The 12,944-nt window shown below is 40.4% G+C and overlaps 1 protein-coding gene across 2 annotated transcripts in view; it reads right to left on the bottom strand.

Moving 5' to 3' along the window:
- Nucleotides 1–12,944, bottom strand: part of SAMD12 (sterile alpha motif domain containing 12) — a 226,711-nt gene that overhangs the window by 38,510 nt on the left and 175,257 nt on the right. The gene's annotated exons all lie outside the window — the stretch shown is intronic.

The raw sequence follows: 12,944 nt of genomic DNA, 5'->3' as shown, positions 1-12,944 counted from the left end.
GAAAGCATTTTATTTCCCATTGTGGCAAAATAGAAGCACGAAGATTCCCAACCAATGCCAAAAGCAGGCTACTCTCTCCCTTGTGCTCTTCAAAGGCATCTCCTTCTCATCTTACTGGTGGATGCTTGCTTCCATGTTAGTGGGGCAATGGATGTGCTCTTGGCTTTTAGTCCACATTTCCAACCCTATTGCCTCAAATAAGTTCAGTACTTGGGATTGTTTCTTTAAAAAACAGAGTTTATTTCTCAACCTCACTGACCTGGAAGCTGCCACTGTTTAATCATCAACATGAATGCCATCATCTAACATCCCCAGCTGAAAACAGGGTGTGGGTGCCTGGTATTTCACAAATGGAAACATGAATCCAGTGAGCATGAGGTGGGAAAGATACAGAGGTGGGAAAGATACAGTGAGCATGAGATGGGAAAGATACAAAAAGATACTGCTTTTTGTGGCACCCAGGGCCATTGAGCAAATGTATTAATAGTATAAGCTTGTATAGACCAAGGGAGCCCCTGGTGGTGCAGTGGGTTAAAGCACTGAGCTGCTGAGCTTGTTGATCGAAAGGTCGCAGGTTCGATTCCGGGGAGCGGCATGAGCTTCTGCTGTCAGCCCTAGCTTCTGCCAACCTAGCAGTTTGAAAACATGCAAATGTGAGTAGATCAATAGGTAGCGCTCCAGTGGGAAGGTAACGGTGCTCCATGCAGTCATGCCGGCCACATGACCTTGGAGGTGTCTACGGACAACGCCGGCTTAGAAATGGAGATGAGCACCACACCCCAGAGTCAGACATGACTGGACTTAATGTCAGGGGACTACCTTTACCTTTACCTATAGACCAAAGATGAATCTACACAGTAGAGTTAATGCAGTTTGACAACTCCAGCTATCATGACTCAAAGCTACAGAATCATGGGGAATGCAGTATTACAATATCTTTAGCATTTTCTGCCAGAGTGCTGGTGTCTTACCAAACTACAAATCACAGGATTCCACAGCTTTGAATCATGGAAGTTAAAGTGGTGTCAAATGGCATTCATTCTATAGTGTAGATGCATCCAAAGTCTACTTCCACATAATAAAAGATCCCTCAACACACAGGAAGCAATGTATATAGACTACTACCCCATCACCATGTCCACACTGTAGGGGATGATGGAAGACATAGTTCTAATCATTGTGAGGCTCCCAGGTTGGGAAAGATAACATAAGAACCTGTCATCGCATCTCACCTCTACAATCTTGTTTGTTGTGCCAACCGCTGTAGTACATCATGCTACAGTGATGGATGGTTCTCCATATTTTACGGGAAATAACTGCATCAGCTTTACTTGGAAAGTAAATAGCACTGCCAGACTCCATTAAAGAAAACTGGGCAGTACTTGAGTCAAATGTATTAATGAAAATAGGTGGAAACGGGCTGGTGCAGAATACTGGCATCATGCTTTATTCACAGGCACCTTAGCAACTTAATAAAAAAGATGAGCTGAACAGGTAGTGGATTCAGTCTCGTAATCACACAAATGAACAGATTCAGTCTCGTAATCACATGAATAATAGTAACGGATTCACAGTTTGGATAAGGCTAATCTCTTAGAGAAGACAATGGAAAACTTCACAGTGGAACACATATCTGTGTTAAGGGACATATAGTGCAACCCTTATATCTCCAGGGGATCAGTTCATGAACTTACTGCAAAAACATGAAACCATGGTTAATGGTGAAACCTACTGAACTTTCTGCTGGAAGTTATCATAGAGTTACCTGAATCACTAAGATAATTCCTATAGAGGTTGTTTGTGAGGTTCTTCAAGGCTAGTGGTTCTCAACCTGTGGGTTCCCAGATGTTTTGCCTTCAACTCCCAGAACTCCTAACAGCTGGTAAACAGGCTGGGATTTCTGGGAGTTGTAGGCAAAAACACCTGGGGACTCACAGGTTGAGAACCACTGTTCAAGACAATTCTATGGTAACATCTAGTAAAGAATACCATAGAACAGGCATGAGCAAACTTTCTAGCTTGGGTTTCTTCCCTACTTTCCTCCCCTTTCTCTTCTCTTTCAGAGCAGAAGAAGAAGGAAAGACGAGAAACCTCTGGATCCCAAAATGGTTGGCCTTGGTCAGGATGAGATGGTGGATAGTAGAGAAAATGTGTACCCATTAGAGTCCATATTGCCTTCTCCTGATATAGAACCCTTGAGCTGGAAGAGACCCCGAAGGGCCATCCAGTCCAACCCCCTGCCATGCAGGAAGGCACAATCAAAGCACTCCCAACAGACTGCCTCTACAGAAAAGCCTCCAGAGAAGAAGACTCTACCACACGCCAACATAGCCTAGGCCACTCTCCAACAGTTCTTACTCTCAGGAAGTTCTTCCTAATCTTTTCAGTCAAATCTCTTTCCCTGCCATTTGAACCCATTGCTCCCTTGTGCACTGGTCTCTAGAGCAGCAGAAAGTGAGTTTTCTCCCTCCTCCTCCTCAATGGGACACCCTTTGAAATCTTGAAACATGTTCTCTCTCTACCTTCTCTTCTCCCAGCTAAACATCTCCAAGGAGGAAGGAAGGAGAAAGAGAAGAAAGGAAGGGAATTGAGGGAGTGAGGGAGGAAGGAAAGACAAAAGGGAAGGAAGGAGAAAGAGAGAGAGGGAAGGAGGAAAGAGGGAAGGAAGGAAGGATGAAAGGGTAGAAGGGAAGTAAGGAGAAGGGAGAAAGAGGGAGGGAAGGAAGGAAGGAAAGAGAGAAGAAAGGATAGGGTGGTGAGAGAGAGGAGGGCCCGAGAAAAGAGTCCAAGGGCCGCCTATGGCTCCCAGGCCTGGGTTTGCCCATACCTGCCATGGAGGCACTTGGAGAACCATGAACATTTCTAAAAGAGGACCTATTCTGCATGAAGGTAGGTGAAACTGTGGATACAAGGGTCCTATTATACTGAAATGTTCAAGTGTGTCACTGGCTAATTATATTTAAAATGTTAGTAACAAAGGGAAAAGAAGGAGAGTGAGAAAGTAAGTACGTGAAGGGTAAATAAAATAAACTGCTGGTCATTGAACATCAATATCAAAGAGGATATTAAGAATATTACGGTCTATGGTTACTAAATGTCATTGGACAACTGCCAAGCAGAGCTGAGCAGCATGGGGTTGGGGTGGGGTGGAATAGCAATTTAATAAGACGAATCGAGCACCAAGTCTTCAGCTTCCTGATTTGTGAGATATGGAAACTCCAACCTAACAGAACACAAAGCCTACACGTAATAAATGGGAAATGGGAAAATTTCCTTGGGCTGGCTGAATATTCAGCTGAGTGAATTTTCATTAAGAGTGCAAAAATGGGAGGGGAAAAAAAAAAGAGTCATGCAGTTGTGATATGATCCCCTGGGGAAAATGCACTTCAGTTACAGTAATTCATTTTCTATTTTACAATCTCAGCCCTCAAAATGGTACGGGGGAGAATATCTGCTGTCTTGACAGTATGGGCATTTAATTTGTATAGCTGAGCAGGATTTATTTACGGGTTTCCCTAATGTTTAATTAATATAGTATAATGAATCACTACGGCCCCAAAGAGCCATCCAATATCTCAACTATAAAATGATTTTGTAGGCAATACCAACCCCGCTCTTCCAATAGAGTTTTTGTCAGAGCTTGAAAAGTTACTTTTCAAAACAATCATAGTTATATTTTCAAGCCCCATCAGTTAGCTGCTGTAATAGAGTCTTTAAAAGTAACTCTTTAATGGCTGTTTCTCAAAACCAGCAAAAATAGCTATCCATGCTGCTTAAAAAGAAACACATACCCGAGAGCTAGAAATAGCTGACGTCTGGAAAAAAAAAGGAATATTCTATTTCTACCTTGTCAATCACTTAAAACTCAAAATATGCATCAAGCCAGCATTGGAACCATGTGATATTCAATCACCACTAAAAAGTTATAGTTACACTACAACAGGAATTACAATATCCTCATTCTAAAATGGTATAATTCTGTTTACATTACTGGGGGGAAAGACATTTCTGAATGCAGTTGGTTATTTGGGCATAATATTCTGAATATGATCTCAAAAGAATGCTTGTTCGGGAAGCAATGGAGTGCCTTCTCTGTCGCTGCTCCCAGATTTGGGGATTTTCTTCACATAAAATCTAATAATAATAATTTTATTTCTTACTATTAATATTAGGTATTATTATTATTATTATTATTATTATTATTATTATTATTATTATTATTTAGGAGCCACAGTGGCACAATGGATTAAATCTTTGTGCCCGCTGAATTGCTTACCTGAAGATCAGTGGTTCAAATCCACGAGATGGGGTGAGCGCCCGTATGTCAGCTCTGATTCTTTGTTTTAAATTAAAATCGCTATTTTTCCAAGTTGCTCTTTCCTTGTTTGGATGCATCTAAAAGGTAAAGGTTTTCCCTGACATTAAGTCTAGTTTTGTCCAACTCTGGGGGTGGTGCTCAGGGGACACCTGGATGTTTTACCATTCTGTGGGAGGCTTCTCTCATCTCTTCACATGGGAAGCCAAAGCTGACATACAGGAGCTCACCGAAAAGCCAGTGTTGTCTGTAGACACCTCCAAGGTCATGTGCCTGGCATGACTACATGGAGCATTGTTACCTTCCCACAGAAGTGGTACTTATTGATCTACTCAAACTTGCATGTTTTCGAACTGTTAGATTGGCAGAGGCTGGGCCTAACAGTGGGAGCTCGCCTTGCTCCCTGGATTCAAACCATCAACTTTTCAGTCAGCAAGTTCAGCAGCTCAGCAGTTTAGCCCACTGAGCCACCAAGGGGTATCTACACTGCAGAATTAAAGCAGCTTGACACCACTCTAATTGTTATGGCTTGATGCTATGGAATTGTGGGAACTGTAGTTTTACAAGGTCTTTAGCTAGGTCGGGAGAAATGTGTTATACCAATGTAATAGATAGATAGATAGATAGATAGATAGATAGATAGATAGATAGACAGACAGACAGACAGACAGACACACACTATCTGCCAAAGGATACTGGTACTTCCTGAAACTACAACCCCAGGGTTCCATAGCACTGAGCCATGGCAGATAAAGTGGTATTAAACTGTAGTAATTCTACAGGGTAGACACATCCTTTGTTTCTAAAAATACGTATTTGCTTCAATTGCAGGGAAGTACTATGACCCAAACATGCAAAATGAGGTCTTGGTTTCTTGGAGAATGAAGGTAGAGTGAAGGAGACCTTACTCCAGTCCTTGGATCTAACAGAAGATAAATCACATTTGGGACAAAGATTATTCTCCCCAAAGCAAGTTAATATTATTCATAAATCACTGAATTAAAATAAAAAGACATTTTCTGCATCTGTCACAGATGCGCAGGGTTTCCTGTAGTGATTAAAAAAAACCTCCAGAAGAAACAACAAAGAATCTGGCACCTTAAAGATTAACATATTTATTACGGATGCAACTTTATATTCCAGCTGTACATCCAGACTTTGGACATAAAGTTATACTACATGAACAGCAGAAAGAGCAACAGCAAATGTGTGAGTCTTTAAGGTATTGCTTTTGCTGCAACAGACTGATTCAGCTGCCCACCTGCAAAATAGATCATGCGTAAAGTTTCAAATGATGTTCTACAATGCTTGCAATTAACCTTGCCGCCATAATTATAACTCCAGGGCATTCAAGGGTTTTTTGGTTCTGGATTTAAGCTGGATATAATAAAAAATATTTACAAAGTTTCTTGCTGTTGAGGAAGGAGGTTGGCCTTCCTTATAAGCAAACACAACAAGGTTTTTCACCTTCAGAATGAAAGAAAATCAAAACACAAGGGGTGTATCAACATTGGAGATTTAATACAGTTTCGATACCATTTTAACTGCCATGGCTCAATGCCATGGGATCCTGGGAGTTGTAATTTTGCAAGGTCTTCAACCTCCTATGCAAAGGAGTGCTAGTCCCTCATCAAGCTACAGCTCTTAGGATTCCACAGCATTTAGCCATGGCAGCTAAAGTGGTGGGAAACTGCATCAAATCCACAGAGTAGATGCATCTATGGAGAGCTTTGCTTTTCACAGTTTTAAACATAATTTGCACAAAAGTGTTTCTTGTGCAACCTGCAGTGACGTAATGTGTTAAACCAGTGGTTCTCAATTTGTGGGTCCCTAAATGTTTTGCCTTTCAACTCCCAGAAATCCTAACAGTTGGTAAATTGGCTGGAATTTCTGGGAGTTGTAGTCCAAAACACCTGGGAACCCACAGGTTGAAAACCACTAGGTTTGTACAATTGTCCAATTAAATTAAGATCTGAACTAAGGTAAATACTGTTCCCTGAGGGGGGTTGGGTGGGGGAGGAGGGGTGTAAAACTGTCAAGACACAAGGGTAAGGTGAAGGGGAGACAGATAAGAGCATTAGGAAAACAATATGTGATATGTGATATGTACTCACAATGTAATTTAGCAACTGAATTTCTAACAATGATCGTATGTAATGGTACTATTTTTGTGTCGGAATAATAATAATAATAATTAAAAAACCACTAGGTTAAACTGTTGAACTGTTGAATCTGCTGATCTAAAGGTTGGCAGTTTGGTTGGGGTGATCTCCTGCTGTTAGCCCTAGCTCCTGCCAACCTAGCAGTTTGAAAACATGCAAATGTGAGTAGATCAATAGGTACCACTGGTGGGAAGGAAATAAAGGCACCCATGCAACCATGTCAGCAACATGACAGGGAGGTGTCTTTGGGCAGCAGGGTCCTCGGCATGGAAATGGAACAAGAGTACCTCCCCATGGCCAGAGATGAAAGAGGACGCCTTTAGCTTTGCTCTGTGTATTTGTTTGTAATTGTTATTGCACTTTATTAAAGAGACTGAATGTTTGCCTATCTGTATATGTTGTATATGAGTCCCCTCAGAGAGATAGAGCAGAATATAAATAAAGTGTATTATTATTATTATTATTATTATTATTATTATTATTATTGTGGTGACTTGCGACTCTCGTGTTGCTGGGACTGGCAAATCTCCCCTGTATTGTAGTGAATTGCAAAAGAACTATCCATGGTGCTGAACCCATTTTGAAGATAGAGTACAACATTGGATAGCACCTTTAAAGTTCAGATTAAAACCTGGAGCAGATACACTCTGATTTCAGAGCCACCAGGTGCCACTGAATGTTCATGCACAAAAATTGTTGTATTTTCTCTTTGTGAAGCAAAGCATGGCATCACAAATATTGGGTGGCAGTGGTGGGATATTGTGAGATGGGACCTGATCTGGTCTTGTGAGGAGATTCATTTGGTTGAAGCAAAGCCAAAGAAAGGTCTTGAGTTGACAACTGGTACAGGTTTGCCAAAAGTGGTATACTGTGGTCAAGTACCTAAAGGAAAAGCAACTGTAAAGGTTTAGAGGAAGTGAAATCCCTGAACTAAAAAGGGTGAGATAAAACCAGGCATTATCAAAAGAAAACTATGAGAATTCACATCTTACAAACACCTTGATCTCAGTAAAGTGATTTCTGACTTCAAAGTTTGAGGTAGAGTTGGATATCACCAAAGTAATAAGAAGCCCCAACAAAGTGAGAAGTGGCTTGGATCACACTGGGAGTACTTCCCTGTGGATAAGTTTGTTTGTTTATATATTTACGGTATTCCTACCTCACCTTTCTCCACAACACAGACCCAAGGTGGCTTACAGCATACCAGCATATGAAATCCATTGATGGCAATTGTAAGTTGACAGTACTTGGGCATGAGGAAATGCAGGAGAATATAGACACAACCACAAGTGAACCTTAGACAGTGTGAAAATATGGAAAATCAAGGCAAGACATATGCCAAGCACAAAAGGGTAATTTATAGGGAAAGACTATATCTTTATAGAAATCTGAAGGCCCTTCAACATCTATCAAGGACCTTTCTTTGCTGTTCAGCAAACTTATGGCAATTCTATTAAAGAGAGACCTCTGAAAGCACCAAATATCAACTGCCATATTCAGATTTTTCAAACTAAGGATCACACTTTCTTTTATTGAATAAATAAATCCACCTGTAATGTGATCTTCCTTTTTCTTACTGCCTTTCACTTGACAAGTCATGTATATTGTGATATACCCCAAGTAAGATAGCTTCTGTTTAGTAATTGTGTCTACTGGTGAGTATTTGGGCTTCATTTGCTGCCATTGATTTGCCTTGGGATTCTTCCGACACAACTATCTCTGGCAATACAGCTTGAGTATTTGGAAATCCGACGAACTTCAAAATTGTCCACATGGGAGTCTGAGATAGCGACATCTTTGCTTTTTTCAGTTGCACAGTACACAGATTTGTTTCATGCGCAAAATTATTTAAAAATATTGTGTACAAATTCACCTCTAGGCCAGTTGTTCTCAACCTGTGAGTCCACAGGTGTTCTGGCCTACAACTCCCAGAAATCCCAGCAGGTCTACCAGCTGTTTCTGGGAGTTGAAGGCCAAAACGTCTGGGGACCCAGAAGTTGAGAACCACTGCTTTAGATTATATTATATATGTGGGTTATATGGAACATAAATGACTACTGTGTTTAGATTTGGGTCATATTTCCAAGACATCTCATTTTAGATAAGAAAGTATTCTAAAATCTGGAAACAAAATCTCTAAAACAGAACACTTCTAGTTCCAAGCATTTTGGATAAGATATATCCTTCATTTCTGATACTGCTGGAGGATGAAGTACTTAATTTCATCTCAGCTCTCCAGTGGGTTCCATTATAGGCTAATTTTGATGCTATAATTGCAATATTCAATTTCTGTGATACAGCCTGCAAGTCATGTTCTTTAGCCGGAAACCTTCCCACACCTTCAATTCTAGATACAGAAGCATTTGGGAAAATACTCTGCCTATGCTTACTGACATCTTCCTACCTTCTCTTATTTTATGTCTAAAGCCCATCACCATCACAGAATAATCAAATTCTGGACCAGCCTCCTAAAAGCTAGCCACTTTTAGATATGCTGAATGATATCTCTCATCATGCCTACCCAAAATTGTCATATCCTGGCTGGGGATGATTAGAGCTCTAGTCAAACATATCTGGAGGGCACTGGATTGGAAAAAAAACTGTTACAGAAAGTAATTCAGGGCAAGCCAAAAATGCAGCAAGTTTGATTTTAAGTGAGAAAGGGTTGGTGAGAAGATGTACACTTGTAGGTGAAGGCAGCAAGATGGATTGAACATAATTTTGTTTTACATTTCAAATTTTGGGATAATTTATATGCTATGTAGATGGTTTTTATTAACCTTTCTTACCTGTGCTCAAAGCTTTAGATGAGACTATTTTAAATATCAAATGTTGCATGCTTTCCATTTTTGTGATTTTATTATGCAAATTTCACTCATCTCTTTCGCTTTGAAACATCACATAAGCTGTAGACAGAGAGGACCTTATTTCCGATTTATAAAAAGGTCTTAATGCTACTAGAAAAATGCAAAAATCTACACTGATGGGCATGACTTCTGTCCCAGTGGACCCCAACACATAAATAAGACAAACCAACTTTGTATTTATTTATCTCAGGTTTATTCACCTCTATAATGTACATTTACAGGCACATCTGTCTCTTGAGCTTTGCAGACCACCTTGAATTTTATTTTATTTTCCCTCCCCAGCTGTTTCAATTATCCCAGCACTACCTCAAGCAGAAAACACCAACTGCAGCATTCAAAAGCAATTAATACACACATTATGGCTCTGTTCATGCATTAGTTTCCTGGGAGAAATCCCATCCTGGGAAGACTCTGGGGTGCATACTCAATCCCACTGTACTTACCCTTTGCAAAGCAGGGAATACAGTAAAGGAATGAGTAAAGCAAACACTACTGGGGTTTAAACCTAACCCTTTGGCTCTGTTTATAGCACTCGGAGAAAAGTTGATTTGTAGAGAAGCTCTACAACGGAGCTGTCATGTCTAAACACTTACCATATGAACTGCACCCTAAAAACAGCCCTACAAAAGCACTGCAGGATGATGCTTATGGTCCCACAACTCCAGTGAGTGGCAATGAACAGTTGTGGAGGAGCCTGCTTTTGCTCTTCTCACTATTGCTTTCAGGTAGGAGGAGGCTGGTCATGTCATCTACCAATCCTTCCCCCGCCCACCATTGAACCGCAGTACAGATTTCCATTGCTCTGGATGTCTGATTGGCTTTTAAGATGGGTTTTGGGGTCCTTTCCAGCCATGGCAATATAGCCATGGCTACAAATGAGTGTTGAAAGCAATTGCAGTGCCTTAAGTCTAACTTACAATGTCATAACCAACAGGAAATTGAAAGTTACTGTACCTAGGAAGGCCAAGAACTCTAACACTGTTTCCATCCTAAATATCTCGGTGTCAGGTTAGATCAAACACTAACATTTAGGAAACACTGTATGAACACTAAGCACAAAGTAGCTGCATGCAATAACATCCTGTGGAAACTTACTGGCAGTGCATGGGGTGCAGACCCAAAATTAATAAAAACATCAGCCCTGGCCTTGTCTTACTCAACTGCTGAGTATGCCTGCCCTGTTTGGCACAAGTCTGTCCATACAGGTGAACATAGCACTGAATGAAACATGAAGAATATTCACAGGATGTCTTAAACCTACACCTGTTGATAAACTTTACAAGCTAGCTGGCATTGTCCCCCCCACCCCCCAACCGATGTGCAAGGGGAAGTTGCTGCTAACTGTGAGACAAATGAAGTTGAACACTGTGAAAGCCATCCTCTGCACGGCCTCCTCCCAGTATACTCAAATCAAGGAAAAGCTTCATGAGAACCACTACTTCTCTTAATGTTCCTTCAGTAATGACAGGAATATCCATCTGGGCAGCTAAACCAGGATACCCCAAATGGATGAAGCCTATGAGGGTCCACCTCCAGGGGCAAACCAAGAATGGGTAATTTGGAAATCGCTGAACATACTCAGACGTGGAGTGGGCAGATCAAAAGACAACCTGGCAAAATGGCATTATCTAGAAGAATCCTCCATCTTGTGCAACTGTGGAGCAGAAGAAACAACTCTGCATATTTATGCTTGTTCATAATGCCCTGCCTCATGCCCAGAAGAAGATTTGTTTAAAGCTACAGATAATGTGGTTGCTGTTGCCTGTTTTTGGTCAAAATTATTTAACTGCTTTTGTTCCCTTTATTTTATTTTTATCAGTTTTATACTTATTTATGCAATACTTTTTACATGAAATAAAATAAAACCAATTGGATGCTGGACATGGTCTCTATGAACATAGAGTTTCAGACTTTTAAATTTCCTCTTTTCATCATCTACTGCAAGGAGAGAAATCATGAAACTCAGCATACTGTATGTAATCCTGTGTAAGTCTAGACATTTCTGTCTTAAAAATCAAGTCTTCAAACTTGGGTTGACATATCTACGGGTCAATGTAAGTATGTCATCACGTAGCACAAAAGGAACCATCTCTTTCTCTCATAGAGTGGCAAAAGGCAAGAGCTTACTCCAGTCCAGGAAAACCTAAAGGAATACTGGCCCATTCTATTCTTCCCGCCATGATGCCCCTTCTTACATGTTTGAGTATGAAAATGGCAGTAGTGGTGGCCATGGGTAGCTTCGGTGTTTTCCTCTCTCCACAGAATGACCCATGACTTATCCACGGGTCATATAAAAATAAATAATTTTGGCCCCAAAACCTGCCCTTGACTATGAGGTTGACTTATACATGAATATAGACAATATATTATAGGAATCTGCTAGATTCCCCTCCCCCCAATTGTTTTGGGCAAAATATCCTCAAAATGAAAATGGTTTGCATCCCAATACTTTTTTTATTCCTGCCTCTGAAACAAAGAACAAACACAAACAAGCAATCTGAAAGTATCTTCTAGTCTCCTGAAACTTTGCTTCTGGTTAGTGCCAAGAGCAATGATGCAGTCCATCAAGGGTAAAAGGGGGGCAAATTGACCTTTGGCACATGCTCACCCTTGTATTGTGGCCAACTAGCTGGGTGGGAGATTATAGGCATTATAGTTCCATGCATGTAGAGAACTGGAGAAGGCCAGACAGGGAACATGTAGTCCTCCAAATATGGTTGAACTCTAACTTCCATCCATTCAACACAATATGCTGGGACTGCCATGTGTTTGCTTTTCCTGACCTGCTGTCAAGCTTCAGAACCGACTCTTGTTTCCAGTTCCATATATTTCAGATGTTATTGTAAAGCTCATTCTGACAAAGAAAAGGAGCCCAAATCCTATCAACTTGCGCTTCTGTCATCTCATGCCATAACTTGTCTTTTTATTTAATGAGATCCAGTGTCATCACTGTTATCAGGCAAGATTTTCCTTTGTGAATCTGTATCAACTAGTAGTAAGCACCCGGCTGATGAAAGAACTAGTTTAATGATGAATTCCAAGTGATCCAAGAGTTTCAAAGGGAAATTCTGGCAATTATCAGGCAGAATAAAGTACACAAAGCATACTTATTTGATCTGCACACTTTTTATTATCAATTAAAAAGATTGTGCTGCATAAGCAGTCTCCAAGTTTTAATTATTTTGAAATCTGCATAGAGTTCTAGCTTTTGTTCAGGTTTGCACAATATACCTTTGAACTCTATGAATCATTTAGGATTTTTTTGTTGTAGTGGTGTTGGAAAGACAAAGAAAATCCAATGAAATCCTTTAACTGTTTGTGCTGTCCATTGATTTTTGTTGTTGTGTGCCTTCAGATCATCTTTGGCTCATGGCAAGTCTAAGATGGGTATTTTCATGGGTTTTTCCTTGCCAAGATGTGTACAGAATGATATTGCCTTCTTCTGAGATTGAGATAATGTGATTTGCCCAAGGTCACCCAATGGGTTTCCTTGACCGAACAAAATCTGACCCATGGTCTCCCAAAGTTGTAGTTTAACATTCAAACCATTTCCAAAAAGCAATATGTTTTTATTCTTTAGACTTTTTTACTTTTCCAAAA

This window comes from Anolis sagrei, chromosome 4 (assembly GCF_037176765.1).
Source record: "Anolis sagrei isolate rAnoSag1 chromosome 4, rAnoSag1.mat, whole genome shotgun sequence".
NCBI classification, from domain to species: domain Eukaryota; kingdom Metazoa; phylum Chordata; class Lepidosauria; order Squamata; family Dactyloidae; genus Anolis; species Anolis sagrei.
Note: the sequence above shows the minus strand (reverse complement) of the source record. Positions and strands in the feature narration are given on the sequence as shown.